Below are 20,769 nucleotides of genomic sequence, written 5' to 3' on the forward strand. Positions count from 1 at the left end.
ACATATCCACATCCATCTCTTCCTCTCCAGTATCCTCTCCGTCCACTTCCATGGCTTCTTCTCTATCAGTCTGTGTATCGACGTCCGTCTCCTCCTCTCCGTCTGTGCCAGCCTGCAGAGGTAGCAAAATTTCCCACCCTGTCCCACAGAGCTCCAGCCCAGCCAGGCAGCTGCGGGGTGTCCGTCTCCGTGGAATAGTACCATACCTCTTTTGGAACAAATGCACACATCCTGCAGGGATGGAGAGCAAAATCCAAGCGATGGGGAGCTTTGGGGACTGCTGGGGGAATCAGGGAGCAGGTGGCAACAAGGTGACAGGGGTAGGCTTGGAGCAGGGTGAATGAAGAGCGTGCTGGCACAAAGAGCCAAGGGTTGTGTTGTGGCCGTTGCTGGATGCTGGAAGTTCTAGCTGGAGCGTGCACTGTGACATCACCGCCAGGAGTTCAGGCCCAGGCTGAAGAGGACAACGGAGACCGTAGAATGAATGACGGAATCCCTGGGTGCTTGGGCTTGGAAGGGACCCTAAAGACCATCTTGTTCCAAGCGGAGCAATCTTCGCCCAGAATAGGTTGCTCAGAGCCCCGCTCCCAGCTGGCCTTGGATGTTGCCAAGGATGGAGCATCCCCAGCCTCTGTGCACAGCCTGGGCCAGTGCCCCAGCAGCCGGAGTGGAAAAGAGCAGCTTCATTAGATCCAACTTCAAGCTCACTCCTGCAGTTGAAAGGCTTCTCCTCTCTGTGCCCATCTTTCCTAGAGCTGCAGGGAGGCCTCGCCAGCCCCCTTCTCTTTCCAGGCTGAGCATCCCCAGCCCCACACGGACAGCAGTCCGATGCGTGGCAGTCAAGGCTAAAGGGTAGCAAATGGCTACATCAGGAAGTGAGAGATGGAAGCTTTTGCAGATGGAAGCTTTACCTCTAAATGTAGAAAAGAAAGCAAAGTGGAGGGGGAAATGGTGGGACTCTGGCTCTGTTCTAACTGGCGAAGATTTTCTTCTCTTCTTTTCTGTCGTGCTAACCCAAGTTTTCTTGTTTGAAAGGAGGTTTAGCAAAATATCCATCGTCTTCTCCACTGCTGAAACACTGAACAACACCTGGGCAGGCTGAGGATGCAGAGCAAAACCTGCAAATATCTACTGCTGATCGTGATCCTGGGGAATGCAGCTAAAGCCAGCCAAAAGCAATTTCTGGAAAGTCAAGCCTGCTTTACGTTTTCTGGAGTTTGCTTGTGCCAACTTCACCAGTCATTTCTAAAAAAGGAAAAGAAACTCCAAGCAAAAGAGAGAAAAACACAAAGAAACCAACCCAAAGAAACCAATCAAACAAACAGATAAAACACCCCCAATCAAACCAAAGGCAATGAGAAGTTAGGACTAGTTGTAAGGATATCACAGCAGGCGAATGGCTGCTTCCTACTTGGATCACCATCCAAAGCCACCTAGAACAACTTCTCCAAAACATATCCAACAGCAGAAATGGAAAAAGTGATCCATGGCAGCTCTGCATTGTGGTGAAGGATGAGCATGCAGTGGTCCAGATGCAGCATTGCCCACCCTCCAGGCTGCTGTTTGCTCTGCTGAAAGACTCTTGCAGGACTGTGGCCCCTCTCCATGCAATGGAAATCATTGCCACAGCTCTCAGTTGAGGCACTGGCATTTCCAGAGCCAGATTCAGGCACAATCCTACTGCCTGCTGAGCATCTGGGAAAGCTGCTGAGCATCTTCAGGCCTAGAAGCACAAAAGAGCTCAGGCTCTCCCCGAACTGGGTTTTCAGGGCAGCTTTCCATATCTCTGCAAGATTTCTTCATCCCTCAACACGTCTGACTTTATTATGTCCAACGATGCATTTGGGTTTCTTCCGTCCTCTTGTGTGCCCGTGAGTAACCTTCCACGTGGATGAAGGAGATTGTGTACAAGACAATTGATTGCGGCATTGCCATTTGGCTTCACTGTCACTCAGTTGAACACGGTCCTTATCTAAGAAGGACTTCCAAGAAATGGGTAGGAGTTTTGGCTGTGAGAGGAGCAGAAAGCACATTTTCTACAGCAAATTGCTAGCTGATGCACTTTCCTCCCTGCCAAAATAGTGATTGCCATTCATCTTCCTGGGAAGAATGTAAAGACCCATTCAGAGATGCCAGGTTCAGCTGGCCTGTGGCTTTGTGTACCTCATTTCACATGTCCAGTTTCAAGGGCCACTAAAAGAGGCTCATGTTTGCCTTGCTACCCACAAGTGCTGTAGGTATTTCCAGGAGAAGAGGGAAAACATCGCTGTCCTGTGGTGTGGTAGAAATGCCACCACAACTGTGATTGTGTGAGCAAAGACAGCCAGCGCTTTTTGGGGCAGCAGCAGCAGCTGAGAGTGTGGCAGAGCGGTTGTGATACTCTTTTTAGAGTCCTGCAAACATTGTTCCCGAAACAACCCACAGCTTTGCAAATGTGCCCGAAGAAAATGCAAAGAGAACTGGGGTGTGAAAATCAAAGACTGTTTATCTGTAGAAGAAAAGGAACAAGAATGAACTACACCACATATTTACACTGTAAGAATATTGGTAACAACAACAACAACAACAACAACAACAACAACAAACTATAGAACCTATTTACCTGAGAACAGCTCTAACAAAACTCTATGAAACGTATTTACAGACAACTTAAACAAACTCTAAAACCTCTATCCTGAACACAACAACTGTAAAACGTATGTACAGCAGGGTGGCATCTGTGTCTGTGATGTCCCTAAGTCCTGCAAGAAAAACAAGTAGCACGGTCAGTGCAGTCAGGCACGGAAGGGTGTTCCATGTGCTGCCGGGCTGGGACACTGGCCCAGTGGGACTCTGCTGCCAGAAGGGAGCCTGGCTGGGGGCTGTGGCCCAGGCACTGGAACAGGGCTTGTGTGGCCCACAGCAAGCCCAGGCCAGGCCAGGGATGGCCAGCAGAATCCAGTGCATGGGCTAGCGTGTCCCTGAGCAGGAAGTGCCCAGCCCGGCCCCAGGCTGGCAGCAGGGAACCCACTCTGCCTGTGGGGAGCACCTGCCTGTTCTGCTGCTGGCATCGGTCTTCATCCCAAGACCATGTCTTCCTCCTTGTCTTTTAGATCAATATCCATCTCTTCAATAGAATCTTTCGTTTCCACCTCCATCTCTTCCTCTGTCTCGTACATATCCACATCCATCTCTTCCTCTCCAGTATCCTCTCCGTCCACTTCCATGGCTTCTTCTCTATCAGTCTGTGTATCGACGTCCGTCTCCTCCTCTCCGTCTGTGCCAGCCTGCAGAGGTAGCAAAATTTCCCACCCTGTCCCACAGAGCTCCTGCCCAGCCAGGCAGCTGCGGGGTGTCCACCTCCATGGAATAGTACCATACCTCTTTTGGAACAAATGCACACATCCTGCAGGGATGGAGAGCAAAATCCAAGCGATGGGGAGCTTTGGGGACTGCTGGGGGAATCAGGGAGCAGGTGGCAACAAGGTGACAGGGGTAGGCTTGGAGCAGGGTGAATGAAGAGCGTGCTGGCACAAAGAGCCAAGGGTTGTGTTGTGGCCGTTGCTGGATGCTGGAAGTTCTAGCTGGAGCGTGCACTGTGACATCACCGCCAGGAGTTCAGGCCCAGGCTGAAGAGGACAACGGAGACCGTAGAATGAATGACGGAATCCCTGGGTGCTTGGGCTTGGAAGGGACCCTAAAGACCATCTTGTTCCAAGCGGAGCAATCTTCGCCCAGAATAGGTTGCTCAGAGCCCCGCTCCCAGCTGGCCTTGGATGTTGCCAAGGATGGAGCATCCCCAGCCTCTGTGCACAGCCTGGGCCAGTGGCCCAGCAGCCGGAGTGGAAAAGAGCAGCTTCATTAGATCCAACTTCAAGCTCACTCCTGCAGTTGAAAGGCTTCTCCTCTCTGTGCCCATCTTTCCTAGAGCTGCAGGGAGGCCTCGCCAGCCCCCTTCTCTTTCCAGGCTGAGCATCCCCAGCCCCACACGGACAGCAGTCCGATGCGTGGCAGTCAAGGCTAAAGGGTAGCAAATGGCTACATCAGGAAGTGAGAGATGGAAGCTTTTGCAGATGGAAGCTTTACCTCTAAATGTAGAAAAGAAAGCAAAGTGGAGGGGGAAATGGTGGGACTCTGGCTCTGTTCTAACTGGCGAAGATTTTCTTCTCTTCTTTTCTGTCGTGCTAACCCAAGTTTTCTTGTTTGAAAGGAGGTTTAGCAAAATATCCATCGTCTTCTCCACTGCTGAAACACTGAACAACATCTGGGCAGGCTGAGGATGCAGAGCAAAACCTGCAAATATCTACTGCTGATCGTGATCCTGGGGAATGCAGCTAAAGCCAGCCAAAAGCAATTTCTGGAAAGTCAAGCCTGCTTTACGTTTTCTGGAGTTTGCTTGTGCCAACTTCACCAGTCATTTCTAAAAAAGGAAAAGAAACTCCAAGCATAACAGAGAAAAACACAAAGAAACCAACCCAAAGAAACCAATCAAACAAACAGATAAAACACCCCCAATCAAACCAAAGGCAATGAGAAGTTAGGACTAGTTGTAAGGATATCACAGCAGGCGAATGGCTGCTTCCTACTTGGATCACCATCCAAAGCCACCTAGAACAACTTCTCCAAAACATATCCAACAGGAGAAATGGAAAAAGTGATCCATGGCAGCTCTGCATTGTGGTGAAGGATGAGCATGCAGTGGTACAGATTGCCCACCCTCCAGGCTGCTGTTTGCTCTGCTGAAAGACTCTTGCAGGACTGTGGCCCCTCTCCATGCAATGGAAATCATTGCCACAGCTCTCACTTGAGGCACTGGCATTTCCAGAGCCAGATTCAGGCACAATCCTACTGCCTGCTGAGCATCTGGGAAAGGTGCTGAGCATCTTCAGGCCTAGAAGCACAAAAGAGCTCAGGCTCTCCCCGAACTGGGTTTTCAGGGCAGCTTTCCATATCTCTGCAAGATTTCTTCATCCCTCAACACGTCTGACTTTATTATGTCCAACGATGCATTTGGGTTTCTTCCGTCCTCTTGTGTGCCTGTGAGTAACCTTCCACGTGGATGAAGGAGATTGTGTACAAGACAATTGATTGCGGCATTGCCATTTGGCTTCACTGTCACTCAGTTGAACACGGTCCTTATCTAAGAAGGACTTCCAAGAAATGGGTAGGAGTTTTGGCTGTGAGAGGAGCAGAAAGCACATTTTCTACAGCAAATTGCTAGCTGATGCACTTTCCTCCCTGCCAAAATAGTGATTGCCATTCATCTTCCTGGGAAGAATGTAAAGACCCATTCAGAGATGCCAGGTTCAGCTGGCCTGTGGCTTTGTGTACCTCATTTCACATGTCCAGTTTCAAGGGCCACTAAAAGAGGCTCATGTTTGCCTTGCTACCCACAAGTGCTGTAGGTATTTCCAGGAGAAGAGGGAAAACATTGCTGTCCTGTGGTGTGGTAGAAATGCCACCACAACTGTGATTGTGTGAGCAAAGACAGCCAGCGCTTTTTGGGGCAGCAGCAGCAGCTGAGAGTGTGGCAGAGCGGTTTTGATACTCTTTTTAGAGTCCTGCAAGCATTGTTCCCGAAACAACCCACAGCTTTGCAAATGTGCCCGAAGAAAATGCAAAGAGAACTGGGGTGTGAAAATCAAAGACTGTTTATCTGTAGAAGAAAAGGAACAAGAATGAACTACACCACATATTTACACTGTAAGAATATTGGTAACAACAACAACAACAACAACAACAACAAACTATAGAACCTATTTACCTGAGAACAGATCTAACAAAACTCTATGAAACGTATTTACAGACAACTTAAACAAACTCTAAAACCTCTATCCTGAACACAACAACTGTAAAACGTATGTACAGCAGGGTGGCATCTGTGTCTGTGATGTCCCTAAGTCCTGGAAGGAAAAACAAGTAGCACGGTCAGTGCAGTCAGGCACGGAAGGGTGTTCCATGTGCTGCCGGGCTGGGACACTGGCCCAGTGGGACTCTGCTGCCAGAAGGGAGCCTGGCTGGGGGCTGTGGCCCAGGCACTGGAACAGGGCTTGTGTGGCCCACAGCAAGCCCAGGCCAGGCCAGGGATGGCCAGCAGAATCCAGTGCATGGGCTAGTGTGTCCCTGAGCAGGAAGTGCCCAGCCCGGCCCCAGGCTGGCAGCAGGGGCCCCACTCTGCCTGTGGGGAGCACCTGCCTGTTCTGCTGCTGGCATCGGTCTTCATCCCAAGACCATGTCTTCCTCCTTGTCTTTTAGATCAATATCCATCTCTTCAATAGAATCTTTCGTTTCCACCTCCATCTCTTCCTCTGTCTCGTACATATCCACATCCATCTCTTCCTCTCCAGTATCCTCTCCGTCCACTTCCATGGCTTCTTCTCTATCAGTCTGTGTATCGACGTCCGTCTCCTCCTCTCGGTCTGTGCCAGCCTGCAGAGGTAGCAAAATTTCCCACCCTGTCCCACAGAGCTCCAGCCCAGCCAGGCAGCTGCGGGGTGTCCGTCTCCGTGGAATAGTACCATGCCTCTTTTGGAACAAATGCAGACATCCTGCAGGGATGGAGAGCAAAATCCAAGCGATGGGGAGCTTTGGGGACTGCTGGGGGAATCAGGGAGCAGGTGGCAACAAGGTGACAGGGGTAGGCTTGGAGCAGGGTGAATGAAGAGCGTGCTGGCACAAAGAGCCAAGGGTTGTGTTGTGGCCGTTGCTGGATGCTGGAAGTTCTAGCTGGAGCGTGCACTGTGACATCACCGCCAGGAGTTCAGGCCCAGGCTGAAGAGGACAACGGAGACCGTAGAATGAATGACGGAATCCCTGGGTGCTTGGGCTTGGAAGGGACCCTAAAGACCATCTTGTTCCAAGCGGAGCAATCTTCGCCCAGAATAGGTTGCTCAGAGCCCCGCTCCCAGCTGGCCTTGGATGTTGCCAAGGATGGAGCATCCCCAGCCTCTGTGCACAGCCTGGGCCAGTGCCCCAGCAGCCGGAGTGGAAAAGAGCAGCTTCATTAGATCCAACTTCAAGCTCACTCCTGCAGTTGAAAGGCTTCTCCTCTCTGTGCCCATCTTTCCTAGAGCTGCAGGGAGGCCTTGCCAGCCCCCTTCTCTTTCCAGGCTGAGCATCCCCAGCCCCACACGGACAGCAGTCCGATGCGTGGCAGTCAAGGCTAAAGGGTAGCAAATGGCTACATCAGGAAGTGAGAGATGGAAGCTTTTGCAGATGGAAGCTTTACCTCTAAATGTAGAAAAGAAAGCAAAGTGGAGGGGGAAATGGTGGGACTCTGGCTCTGTTCTAACTGGCGAAGATTTTCTTCTCTTCTTTTCTGTCGTGCTAACCCAAGTTTTCTTGTTTGAAAGGAGGTTTAGCAAAATATCCATCGTCTTCTCCACTGCTGAAACACTGAACAACATCTGGGCAGGCTGAGGATGCAGAGCAAAACCTGCAAATATCTACTGCTGATCGTGATCCTGGGGAATGCAGCTAAAGCCAGCCAAAAGCAATTTCTGGAAAGTCAAGCCTGCTTTACGTTTTCTGGAGTTTGCTTGTGCCAACTTCACCAGTCATTTCTAAAAAAGGAAAAGAAACTCCAAGCATAACAGAGAAAAACACAAAGAAACCAACCCAAAGAAACCAATCAAACAAACAGATAAAACACCCCCAATCAAACCAAAGGCAATGAGAAGTTAGGACTAGTTGTAAGGATATCACAGCAGGCGAATGGCTGCTTCCTACTTGGATCACCATCCAAAGCCACCTAGAACAACTTCTCCAAAACATATCCAACAGGAGAAATGGAAAAAGTGATCCATGGCAGCTCTGCATTGTGGTGAAGGATGAGCATGCAGTGGTACAGATTGCCCACCCTCCAGGCTGCTGTTTGCTCTGCTGAAAGACTCTTGCAGGACTGTGGCCCCTCTCCATGCAATGGAAATCATTGCCACAGCTCTCACTTGAGGCACTGGCATTTCCAGAGCCAGATTCAGGCACAATCCTACTGCCTGCTGAGCATCTGGGAAAGGTGCTGAGCATCTTCAGGCCTAGAAGCACAAAAGAGCTCAGGCTCTCCCCGAACTGGGTTTTCAGGGCAGCTTTCCATATCTCTGCAAGATTTCTTCATCCCTCAACACGTCTGACTTTATTATGTCCAACGATGCATTTGGGTTTCTTCCGTCCTCTTGTGTGCCTGTGAGTAACCTTCCACGTGGATGAAGGAGATTGTGTACAAGACAATTGATTGCGGCATTGCCATTTGGCTTCACTGTCACTCAGTTGAACACGGTCCTTATCTAAGAAGGACTTCCAAGAAATGGCTAGGAGTTTTGGCTGTGAGAGGAGCAGAAAGCACATTTTCTACAGCAAATTGCTAGCTGATGCACTTTCCTCCCTGCCAAAATAGTGATTGCCATTCATCTTCCTGGGAAGAATGTAAAGACCCATTCAGAGATGCCAGGTTCAGCTGGCCTGTGGCTTTGTGTACCTCATTTCACATGTCCAGTTTCAAGGGCCACTAAAAGAGGCTCATGTTTGCCTTGCTACCCACAAGTGCTGTAGGTATTTCCAGGAGAAGAGGGAAAACATTGCTGTCCTGTGGTGTGGTAGAAATGCCACCACAACTGTGATTGTGTGAGCAAAGACAGCCAGCGCTTTTTGGGGCAGCAGCAGCAGCTGAGAGTGTGGCAGAGCGGTTTTGATACTCTTTTTAGAGTCCTGCAAGCATTGTTCCCGAAACAACCCACAGCTTTGCAAATGTGCCCGAAGAAAATGCAAAGAGAACTGGGGTGTGAAAATCAAAGACTGTTTATCTGTAGAAGAAAAGGAACAAGAATGAACTACACCACATATTTACACTGTAAGAATATTGGTAACAACAACAACAACAACAACAACAACAAACTATAGAACCTATTTACCTGAGAACAGATCTAACAAAACTCTATGAAACGTATTTACAGACAACTTAAACAAACTCTAAAACCTCTATCCTGAACACAACAACTGTAAAACGTATGTACAGCAGGGTGGCATCTGTGTCTGTGATGTCCCTAAGTCCTGGAAGGAAAAACAAGTAGCACGGTCAGTGCAGTCAGGCACGGAAGGGTGTTCCATGTGCTGCCGGGCTGGGACACTGGCCCAGTGGGACTCTGCTGCCAGAAGGGAGCCTGGCTGGGGGCTGTGGCCCAGGCACTGGAACAGGGCTTGTGTGGCCCACAGCAAGCCCAGGCCAGGCCAGGGATGGCCAGCAGAATCCAGTGCATGGGCTAGTGTGTCCCTGAGCAGGAAGTGCCCAGCCCGGCCCCAGGCTGGCAGCAGGGGCCCCACTCTGCCTGTGGGGAGCACCTGCCTGTTCTGCTGCTGGCATCGGTCTTCATCCCAAGACCATGTCTTCCTCCTTGTCTTTTAGATCAATATCCATCTCTTCAATAGAATCTTTCGTTTCCACCTCCATCTCTTCCTCTGTCTCGTACATATCCACATCCATCTCTTCCTCTCCAGTATCCTCTCCGTCCACTTCCATGGCTTCTTCTCTATCAGTCTGTGTATCGACGTCCGTCTCCTCCTCTCCGTCTGTGCCAGCCTGCAGAGGTAGCAAAATTTCAGCGTGGGGTCCCTTTCCCACCCTGTCCCACAGAGCTCCTGCCCAGCCAGGCAGCTGCGGGGTGTCCACCTCCATGGAATAGTACCATACCTCTTTTGGAACAAATGCACACATCCTGCAGGGATGGAGAGCAAAATCCAAGCGATGGGGAGCTTTGGGGACTGCTGGGGGAATCAGGGAGCAGGTGGCAACAAGGTGACAGGGGTAGGCTTGGAGCAGGGTGAATGAAGAGCGTGCTGGCACAAAGAGCCAAGGGTTGTGTTGTGGCCGTTGCTGGATGCTGGAAGTTCTAGCTGGAGCGTGCACTGTGACATCACCGCCAGGAGTTCAGGCCCAGGCTGAAGAGGACAACGGAGACCGTAGAATGAATGACGGAATCCCTGGGTGCTTGGGCTTGGAAGGGACCCTAAAGACCATCTTGTTCCAAGCGGAGCAATCTTCGCCCAGAATAGGTTGCTCAGAGCCCCGCTCCCAGCTGGCCTTGGATGTTGCCAAGGATGGAGCATCCCCAGCCTCTGTGCACAGCCTGGGCCAGTGGCCCAGCAGCCGGAGTGGAAAAGAGCAGCTTCATTAGATCCAACTTCAAGCTCACTCCTGCAGTTGAAAGGCTTCTCCTCTCTGTGCCCATCTTTCCTAGAGCTGCAGGGAGGCCTCGCCAGCCCCCTTCTCTTTCCAGGCTGAGCATCCCCAGCCCCACACGGACAGCAGTCCGATGCGTGGCACTCAAGGCTAAAGGGTAGCAAATGGCTACATCAGGAAGTGAGAGATGGAAGCTTTTGAAGATGGAAGCTTTACCTCTAAATGTAGAAAAGAAAGCAAAGTGGAGGGGGAAATGGTGGGACTCTGGCTCTGTTCTAACTGGCGAAGATTTTCTTCTCTTCTTTTCTGTCGTGCTAACCCAAGTTTTCTTGTTTGAAAGGAGGTTTAGCAAAATATCCATCGTCTTCTCCACTGCTGAAACACTGAACAACATCTGGGCAGGCTGAGGATGCAGAGCAAAACCTGCAAATATCTACTGCTGATCGTGATCCTGGGGAATGCAGCTAAAGCCAGCCAAAAGCAATTTCTGGAAAGTCAAGCCTGCTTTACGTTTTCTGGAGTTTGCTTGTGCCAACTTCACCAGTCATTTCTAAAAAAGGAAAAGAAACTCCAAGCATAACAGAGAAAAACACAAAGAAACCAACCCAAAGAAACCAATCAAACAAACAGATAAAACACCCCCAATCAAACCAAAGGCAATGAGAAGTTAGGACTAGTTGTAAGGATATCACAGCAGGCGAATGGCTGCTTCCTACTTGGATCACCATCCAAAGCCACCTAGAACAACTTCTCCAAAACATATCCAACAGGAGAAATGGAAAAAGTGATCCATGGCAGCTCTGCATTGTGGTGAAGGATGAGCATGCAGTGGTACAGATTGCCCACCCTCCAGGCTGCTGTTTGCTCTGCTGAAAGACTCTTGCAGGACTGTGGCCCCTCTCCATGCAATGGAAATCATTGCCACAGCTCTCACTTGAGGCACTGGCATTTCCAGAGCCAGATTCAGGCACAATCCTACTGCCTGCTGAGCATCTGGGAAAGGTGCTGAGCATCTTCAGGCCTAGAAGCACAAAAGAGCTCAGGCTCTCCCCGAACTGGGTTTTCAGGGCAGCTTTCCATATCTCTGCAAGATTTCTTCATCCCTCAACACGTCTGACTTTATTATGTCCAACGATGCATTTGGGTTTCTTCCGTCCTCTTGTGTGCCTGTGAGTAACCTTCCACGTGGATGAAGGAGATTGTGTACAAGACAATTGATTGCGGCATTGCCATTTGGCTTCACTGTCACTCAGTTGAACACGGTCCTTATCTAAGAAGGACTTCCAAGAAATGGCTAGGAGTTTTGGCTGTGAGAGGAGCAGAAAGCACATTTTCTACAGCAAATTGCTAGCTGATGCACTTTCCTCCCTGCCAAAATAGTGATTGCCATTCATCTTCCTGGGAAGAATGTAAAGACCCATTCAGAGATGCCAGGTTCAGCTGGCCTGTGGCTTTGTGTACCTCATTTCACATGTCCAGTTTCAAGGGCCACTAAAAGAGGCTCATGTTTGCCTTGCTACCCACAAGTGCTGTAGGTATTTCCAGGAGAAGAGGGAAAACATTGCTGTCCTGTGGTGTGGTAGAAATGCCACCACAACTGTGATTGTGTGAGCAAAGACAGCCAGCGCTTTTTGGGGCAGCAGCAGCAGCTGAGAGTGTGGCAGAGCGGTTTTGATACTCTTTTTAGAGTCCTGCAAGCATTGTTCCCGAAACAACCCACAGCTTTGCAAATGTGCCCGAAGAAAATGCAAAGAGAACTGGGGTGTGAAAATCAAAGACTGTTTATCTGTAGAAGAAAAGGAACAAGAATGAACTACACCACATATTTACACTGTAAGAATATTGGTAACAACAACAACAACAACAACAACAACAAACTATAGAACCTATTTACCTGAGAACAGATCTAACAAAACTCTATGAAACGTATTTACAGACAACTTAAACAAACTCTAAAACCTCTATCCTGAACACAACAACTGTAAAACGTATGTACAGCAGGGTGGCATCTGTGTCTGTGATGTCCCTAAGTCCTGGAAGGAAAAACAAGTAGCACGGTCAGTGCAGTCAGGCACGGAAGGGTGTTCCATGTGCTGCCGGGCTGGGACACTGGCCCAGTGGGACTCTGCTGCCAGAAGGGAGCCTGGCTGGGGGCTGTGGCCCAGGCACTGGAACAGGGCTTGTGTGGCCCACAGCAAGCCCAGGCCAGGCCAGGGATGGCCAGCAGAATCCAGTGCATGGGCTAGTGTGTCCCTGAGCAGGAAGTGCCCAGCCCGGCCCCAGGCTGGCAGCAGGGGCCCCACTCTGCCTGTGGGGAGCACCTGCCTGTTCTGCTGCTGGCATCGGTCTTCATCCCAAGACCATGTCTTCCTCCTTGTCTTTTAGATCAATATCCATCTCTTCAATAGAATCTTTCGTTTCCACCTCCATCTCTTCCTCTGTCTCGTACATATCCACATCCATCTCTTCCTCTCCAGTATCCTCTCCGTCCACTTCCATGGCTTCTTCTCTATCAGTCTGTGTATCGACGTCCGTCTCCTCCTCTCCGTCTGTGCCAGCCTGCAGAGGTAGCAAAATTTCAGCGTGGGGTCCCTTTCCCACCCTGTCCCACAGAGCTCCTGCCCAGCCAGGCAGCTGCGGGGTGTCCACCTCCATGGAATAGTACCATACCTCTTTTGGAACAAATGCACACATCCTGCAGGGATGGAGAGCAAAATCCAAGCGATGGGGAGCTTTGGGGACTGCTGGGGGAATCAGGGAGCAGGTGGCAACAAGGTGACAGGGGTAGGCTTGGAGCAGGGTGAATGAAGAGCGTGCTGGCACAAAGAGCCAAGGGTTGTGTTGTGGCCGTTGCTGGATGCTGGAAGTTCTAGCTGGAGCGTGCACTGTGACATCACCGCCAGGAGTTCAGGCCCAGGCTGAAGAGGACAACGGAGACCGTAGAATGAATGACGGAATCCCTGGGTGCTTGGGCTTGGAAGGGACCCTAAAGACCATCTTGTTCCAAGCGGAGCAATCTTCGCCCAGAATAGGTTGCTCAGAGCCCCGCTCCCAGCTGGCCTTGGATGTTGCCAAGGATGGAGCATCCCCAGCCTCTGTGCACAGCCTGGGCCAGTGGCCCAGCAGCCGGAGTGGAAAAGAGCAGCTTCATTAGATCCAACTTCAAGCTCACTCCTGCAGTTGAAAGGCTTCTCCTCTCTGTGCCCATCTTTCCTAGAGCTGCAGGGAGGCCTCGCCAGCCCCCTTCTCTTTCCAGGCTGAGCATCCCCAGCCCCACACGGACAGCAGTCCGATGCGTGGCACTCAAGGCTAAAGGGTAGCAAATGGCTACATCAGGAAGTGAGAGATGGAAGCTTTTGAAGATGGAAGCTTTACCTCTAAATGTAGAAAAGAAAGCAAAGTGGAGGGGGAAATGGTGGGACTCTGGCTCTGTTCTAACTGGCGAAGATTTTCTTCTCTTCTTTTCTGTCGTGCTAACCCAAGTTTTCTTGTTTGAAAGGAGGTTTAGCAAAATATCCATCGTCTTCTCCACTGCTGAAACACTGAACAACATCTGGGCAGGCTGAGGATGCAGAGCAAAACCTGCAAATATCTACTGCTGATCGTGATCCTGGGGAATGCAGCTAAAGCCAGCCAAAAGCAATTTCTGGAAAGTCAAGCCTGCTTTACGTTTTCTGGAGTTTGCTTGTGCCAACTTCACCAGTCATTTCTAAAAAAGGAAAAGAAACTCCAAGCAAAAGAGAGAAAAACACAAAGAAACCAACCCAAAGAAACCAATCAAACAAACAGATAAAACACCCCCAATCAAACCAAAGGCAATGAGAAGTTAGGACTAGTTGTAAGGATATCACAGCAGGCGAATGGCTGCTTCCTACTTGGATCACCATCCAAAGCCACCTAGAACAACTTCTCCAAAACATATCCAACAGCAGAAATGGAAAAAGTGATCCATGGCAGCTCTGCATTGTGGTGAAGGATGAGCATGCAGTGGTACAGATGCAGCATTGCCCACCCTCCAGGCTGCTGTTTGCTCTGCTGAAAGACTCTTGCAGGACTGTGGCCCCTCTCCATGCAATGGAAATCATTGCCACAGCTCTCAGTTGAGGCACTGGCATTTCCAGAGCCAGATTCAGGCACAATCCTACTGCCTGCTGAGCATCTGGGAAAGCTGCTGAGCATCTTCAGGCCTAGAAGCACAAAAGAGCTCAGGCTCTCCCCGAACTGGGTTTTCAGGGCAGCTTTCCATATCTCTGCAAGATTTCTTCATCCCTCAACACGTCTGACTTTATTATGTCCAACGATGCATTTGGGCTTCTTCCGTCCTCTTGTGTGCCCGTGAGTAACCTTCCACGTGGATGAAGGAGATTGTGTACAAGACAATTGATTGCGGCATTGCCATTTGGCTTCACTGTCACTCAGTTGAACACGGTCCTTATCTAAGAAGGACTTCCAAGAAATGGCTAGGAGTTTTGGCTGTGAGAGGAGCAGAAAGCACATTTTCTACAGCAAATTGCTAGCTGATGCACTTTCCTCCCTGCCAAAATAGTGATTGCCATTCATCTTCCTGGGAAGAATGTAAAGACCCATTCAGAGATGCCAGGTTCAGCTGGCCTGTGGCTTTGTGTACCTCATTTCACATGTCCAGTTTCAAGGGCCACTAAAAGAGGCTCATGTTTGCCTTGCTACCCACAAGTGCTGTAGGTATTTCCAGGAGAAGAGGGAAAACATCGCTGTCCTGTGGTGTGGTAGAAATGCCACCACAACTGTGATTGTGTGAGCAAAGACAGCCAGCGCTTTTTGGGGCAGCAGCAGCAGCTGAGAGTGTGGCAGAGCGGTTTTGATACTCTTTTTAGAGTCCTGCAAGCATTGTTCCCGAAACAACCCACAGCTTTGCAAATGTGCCCGAAGAAAATGCAAAGAGAACTGGGGTGTGAAAATCAAAGACTGTTTATCTGTAGAAGAAAAGGAACAAGAATGAACTACACCACATATTTACACTGTAAGAATATTGGTAACAACAACAACAACAACAACAACAAACTATAGAACCTATTTACCTGAGAACAGATCTAACAAAACTCTATGAAACGTATTTACAGACAACTTAAACAAACTCTAAAACCTCTATCCTGAACACAACAACTGTAAAACGTATGTACAGCAGGGTGGCATCTGTGTCTGTGATGTCCCTAAGTCCTGGAAGGAAAAACAAGTAGCACGGTCAGTGCAGTCAGGCACGGAAGGGTGTTCCATGTGCTGCCGGGCTGGGACACTGGCCCAGTGGGACTCTGCTGCCAGAAGGGAACCTGGCTGGGGGCTGTGGCCCAGGCACTGGAACAGGGCTTGTGTGGCCCACAGCAAGCCCAGGCCAGGCCAGGGATGGCCAGCAGAATCCAGTGCATGGGCTAGCGTGTCCCTGAGCAGGGAGTGCCCAGCCCGGCCCCAGGCTGGCAGCAGGGGACCCACTCTGCCTGTGGGGAGCACCTGCCTGTTCTGCTGCTGGCATCGGTCTTCATCCCAAGACCATGTCTTCCTCCTTGTCTTTTAGATCAATATCCATCTCTTCAATAGAATCTTTCGTTTCCACCTCCATCTCTTCCTCTGTCTCGTACATATCCACATCCATCTCTTCCTCTCCAGTATCCTCTCCGTCTACTTCCATGGCTTCTTCTCTATCAGTCTGTGTATCGACGTCCGTCTCCTCCTCTCCGTCTGTGCCAGCCTGCAGAGGTAGCAAAATTTCAGCGTGGGGTCCCTTTCCCACCCTGTCCCACAGAGCTCCAGCCCAGCCAGGCAGCTGCGGGGTGTCCACCTCCATGGAATAGTACCATACCTCTTTTGGAACAAATGCACACATCCTGCAGGGATGGAGAGCAAAATCCAAGCGATGGGGAGCTTTGGGGACTGCTGGGGGAATCAGGGAGCAGGTGGCAACAAGGTGACAGGGGTAGGCTTGGAGCAGGGTGAATGAAGAGCGTGCTGGCACAAAGAGCCAAGGGTTGTGTTGTGGCCGTTGCTGGATGCTGGAAGTTCTAGCTGGAGCGTGCACTGTGACATCACCGCCAGGAGTTCAGGCCCAGGCTGAAGAGGACAACGGAGACCGTAGTATGAATGACGGAATCCCTGGGTGCTTGGGCTTGGAAGGGACCCTAAAGACCATCTTGTTCCAAGCGGAGCAATCTTCGCCCAGAATAGGTTGCTCAGAGCCCCGCTCCCAGCTGGCCTTGGATGTTGCCAAGGATGGAGCATCCCCAGCCTCTGTGCACAGCCTGGGCCAGTGCCCCAGCAGCCGGAGTGGAAAAGAGCAGCTTCATTAGATCCAACTTCAAGCTCACTCCTGCAGTTGAAAGGCTTCTCCTCTCTGTGCCCATCTTTCCTAGAGCTGCAGGGAGGCCTCGCCAGCCCCCTTCTCTTTCCAGGCTGAGCATCCCCAGCCCCACACGGACAGCAGTCCGATGCGTGGCAGTCAAGGCTAAAGGGTAGCAAATGGCTACATCAGGAAGTGAGAGATGGAAGCTTTTGCAGATGGAAGCTTTACCTCTAAATGTAGCAAAGAAAGCAAAGTGGAGGGGGAAATGGTGGGACTCTGGCTCTGTTCTAACTGGCGAAGATTTTCTTCTCTTCTTTTCTGTCGTGCTAACCCAAGTTTTGTTGTTTGAAAGGAGGTTTAGCAAAATATCCATCGTCTTCTCCACTGCTGAAACACTGAACAACATCTGGGCAGGCTGAGGATGCAGAGCAAAACCTGCAAATATCTACTGCTGATCGTGATCCTGGGGAATGCAGCTAAAGCCAGCCAAAAGCAATTTCTGGAAAGTCAAGCCTGCTTTACGTTTTCTGGAGTTTGCTTGTGCCAACTTCACCAGTCATTTCTAAAAAAGGAAAAGAAACTCCAAGCAAAAGAGAGAAAAACACAAAGAAACCAACCCAAACAAACCAATCAAACAAACAGATAAAACACCCCCAATCAAACCAAAGGCAATGAGAAGTTAGGACTAGTTGTAAGGATATCACAGCAGGCGAATGGCTGCTTCCTACTTGGATCACCATCCAAAGCCACCTAGAACAACTTCTCCAAAACATATCCAACAGGAGAAATGGAAAAAGTGATCCATGGCAGCTCTGCATTGTGGTGAAGGATGAGCATGCAGTGGTCCAGATGCAGCATTGCCCACCCTCCAGGCTGCTGTTTGCTCTGCTGAAAGACTCTTGCAGGACTGTGGCCCCTCTCCATGCAATGGAAATCATTGCCACAGCTCTCACTTGAGGCACTGGCATTTCCAGAGCCAGATTCAGGCACAATCCTACTGCCTGCTGAGCATCTGGGAAAGCTGCTGAGCATCTTCAGGCCTAGAAGCACAAAAGAGCTCAGGCTCTCCCCGAACTGGGTTTTCAGGGCAGCTTTCCATATCTCTGCAAGATTTCTTCATCCCTCAACACGTCTGACTTTATGATGTCCAACGATGCATTTGGGTTTCTTCCGTCCTCTTGTGTGCCCGTGAGTAACCTTCCACGTGGATGAAGGAGATTGTGTACAAGACAATTGATTGCGGCATTGCCATTTGGCTTCACTGTCACTCAGTTGAACACGGTCCTTATCTAAGAAGGACTTCCAAGAAATGGCTAGGAGTTTTGGCTGTGAGAGGAGCAGAAAGCACATTTTCTACAGCAAATTGCTAGCTGATGCACTTTCCTCCCTGCCAAAATAGTGATTGCCATTCATCTTCCTGGGAAGAATGTAAAGACCCATTCAGAGATGCCAGGTTCAGCTGGCCTGTGGCTTTGTGTACCTCATTTCACATGTCCAGTTTCAAGGGCCACTAAAAGAGGCTCATGTTTGCCTTGCTACCCACAAGTGCTGTAGGTATTTCCAGGAGAAGAGGGAAAACATCGCTGTCCTGTGGTGTGGTAGAAATGCCACCACAACTGTGATTGTGTGAGCAAAGACAGCCAGCGCTTTTTGGGGCAGCAGCAGCAGCTGAGAGTGTGGCAGAGCGGTTTTGATACTCTTTTTAGAGTCCTGCAAGCATTGTTCCCGAAACAACCCACAGCTTTGCAAATGTGCCCGAAGAAAATGCAAAGAGAACTGGGGTGTGAAAATCAAAGACTGTTTATCTGTAGAAGAAAAGGAACAAGAATGAACTACACCACATATTTACACTGTAAGAATATTGGTAACAACTACAACAAACTATAGAACCTATTTACCTGAGAACAGATCTAACAAAACTCTATGAAACGTATTTACAGACAACTTAAACAAACTCTAAAACCTCTATCCTGAACACAACAACTGTAAAACGTATGTACAGCAGGGTGGCATCTGTGTCTGTGATGTCCCTAAGTCCTGGAAGGAAAAACAAGTAGCACGGTCAGTGCAGTCAGGCACGGAAGGGTGTTCCATGTGCTGCCGGGCTGGGACACTGGCCCAGTGGGACTCTGCTGCCAGAAGGGAGCCTGGCTGGGGGCTGTGGCCCAGGCACTGGAACAGGGCTTGTGTGGCCCACAGCAAGCCCAGGCCAGGCCAGGGATGGCCAGCAGAATCCAGTGCATGGGCTAGCGTGTCCCTGAGAAGGGAGTGCCCAGCCCGGCCCCAGGCTGGCAGCAGGGGACCCACTCTGCCTGTGGGGAGCACCTGCCTGTTCTGCTGCTGGCATCGGTCTTCATCCCAAGACCATGTCTTCCTCCTTGTCTTTTAGATCAATATCCATCTCTTCAATAGAATCTTTCGTTTCCACCTCCATCTCTTCCTCTGTCTCGTACATATCCACATCCATCTCTTCCTCTCCAGTATCCTCTCCGTCTACTTCCATGGCTTCTTCTCTATCAGTCTGTGTATCGACGTCCGTCTCCTCCTCTCCGTCTGTGCCAGCCTGCAGAGGTAGCAAAATTTCAGCGTGGGGTCCCTTTCCCACCCTGTCCCACAGAGCTCCAGCCCAGCCAGGCAGCTGCGGGGTGTCCACCTCCATGGAATAGTACCATACCTCTTTTGGAACAAATGCACACATCCTGCAGGGATGGAGAGCAAAATCCAAGCGATGGGGAGCTTTGGGGACTGCTGGGGGAATCAGGGAGCAGGTGGCAACAAGGTGACAGGGGTAGGCTTGGAGCAGGGTGAATGAAGAGCGTGCTGGCACAAAGAGCCAAGGGTTGTGTTGTGGCCGTTGCTGGATGCTGGAAGTTCTAGCTGGAGCGTGCACTGTGACATCACCGCCAGGAGTTCAGGCCCAGGCTGAAGAGGAAAACGGAGACCGTAGTATGAATGACGGAATCCCTGGGTGCTTGGGCTTGGAAGGGACCCTAAAGACCATCTTGTTCCAAGCGGAGCAATCTTCGCCCAGAATAGGTTGCTCAGAGCCCCGCTCCCAGCTGGCCTTGGATGTTGCCAAGGATGGAGCATCCCCAGCCTCTGTGCACAGCCTGGGCCAGTGCCCCAGCAGCCGGAGTGGAAAAGAGCAGCTTCATTAGATCCAACTTCAAGCTCACTCCTGCAGTTGAAAGGCTTCTCCTCTCTGTGCCCATCTTTCCTAGAGCTGCAGGGAGGCCTCGCCAGCCCCCTTCTCTTTCCAGGCTGAGCATCCCCAGCCCCACACGGACAGCAGTCCGATGCGTGGCAGTCAAGGCTAAAGGGTAGCAAATGGCTACATCAGGAAGTGAGAGATGGAAGCTTTTGAAGATGGAAGCTTTACCTCTAAATGTAGAAAAGAAAGCAAAGTGGAGGGGGAAATGGTGGGACTCTGGCTCTGTTCTAACTGGCGAAGATTTTCTTCTCTTCTTTTCTGTCGTGCTAACCCAAGTTTTCTTGTTTGAAAGGAGGTTTAGCAAAATATCCATCGTCTTCTCCACTGCTGAAACACTGAACAACATCTGGGCAGGCTGAGGATGCAGAGCAAAACCTGCAAATATCTACTGCTGATCGTGATCCTGGGGAATGCAGCTAAAGCCAGCCAAAAGCAATTTCTGGAAAGTCAAGCCTGCTTTACGTTTTCTGGAGTTTGCTTGTGCCAACTTCACCAGTCATTTCTAAAAAAGGAAAAGAAACTCCAAGCAAAAGAGAGAAAAACACAAAGAAACCAACCCAAAGAAACCAATCAAACAAACAGATAAAACACCCCCAATCAAACCAAAGGCAATGAGAAGTTAGGACTAGTTGTAAGGATATCACAGCAGGCGAATGGCTGCTTCCTACTTGGATCACCATCCAAAGCCACCTAGAACAACTTCTCCAAAACATATCCAACAGCAGAAATGGAAAAAGTGATCCATGGCAGCTCTGCATTGTGGTGAAGGATGAGCATGCAGTGGTCCAGATGCAGCATTGCCCACCCTCCAGGCTGCTGTTTGCTCTGCTGAAAGACTCTTGCAGGACTGTGGCCCCTCTCCATGCAATGGAAATCATTGCCACAGCTCTCAGTTGAGGCACTGGCATTTCCAGAGCCAGATTCAGGCACAATCCTACTGCCTGCTGAGCATCTGGGAAAGCTGCTGAGCATCTTCAGGCCTAGAAGCACAAAAGAGCTCAGGCTCTCCCCGAACTGGGTTTTCAGGGCAGCTTTCCATATCTCTGCAAGATTTCTTCATCCCTCAACACGTCTGACTTTATTATGTCCAACGATGCA

The 20,769-nt window shown here is 50.3% G+C and overlaps 1 long non-coding RNA gene across 2 annotated transcripts; it reads right to left on the reverse strand.

Annotated features, from left to right (window-relative positions):
• Nucleotides 1-2,467: 2,467 nt before the first annotated feature.
• On the reverse strand, nt 2,468-17,014 carry LOC147649301 (uncharacterized). 2 transcript variants are annotated; one of them, XR_015279184.1, is made up of 8 exons: nt 15,984-17,014; nt 15,639-15,872; nt 14,048-15,346; nt 9,662-10,888; nt 9,317-9,550; nt 6,503-9,024; nt 6,175-6,408; nt 2,468-2,741 (listed from the first exon to the last, which is right to left on the reverse strand). It is a non-coding gene; the product is annotated as an uncharacterized LOC147649301 (long non-coding RNA). The 2 variants fall into 2 exon arrangements; XR_015279185.1 differs by lacking the exons at nt 9,317-9,550; nt 9,662-10,888; nt 14,048-15,346; nt 15,639-15,872; nt 15,984-17,014 and adding exons at nt 3,033-3,266; nt 3,361-5,882 and having other exon boundaries at nt 6,503-6,675.
• Nucleotides 17,015-20,769: the final 3,755 nt, after the last annotated feature.

Source organism: Cyanistes caeruleus, chromosome 25, assembly GCF_971803275.1.
Source record: "Cyanistes caeruleus chromosome 25, bCyaCae1.hap1.1, whole genome shotgun sequence".
NCBI lineage: Eukaryota > Metazoa > Chordata > Aves > Passeriformes > Paridae > Cyanistes > Cyanistes caeruleus.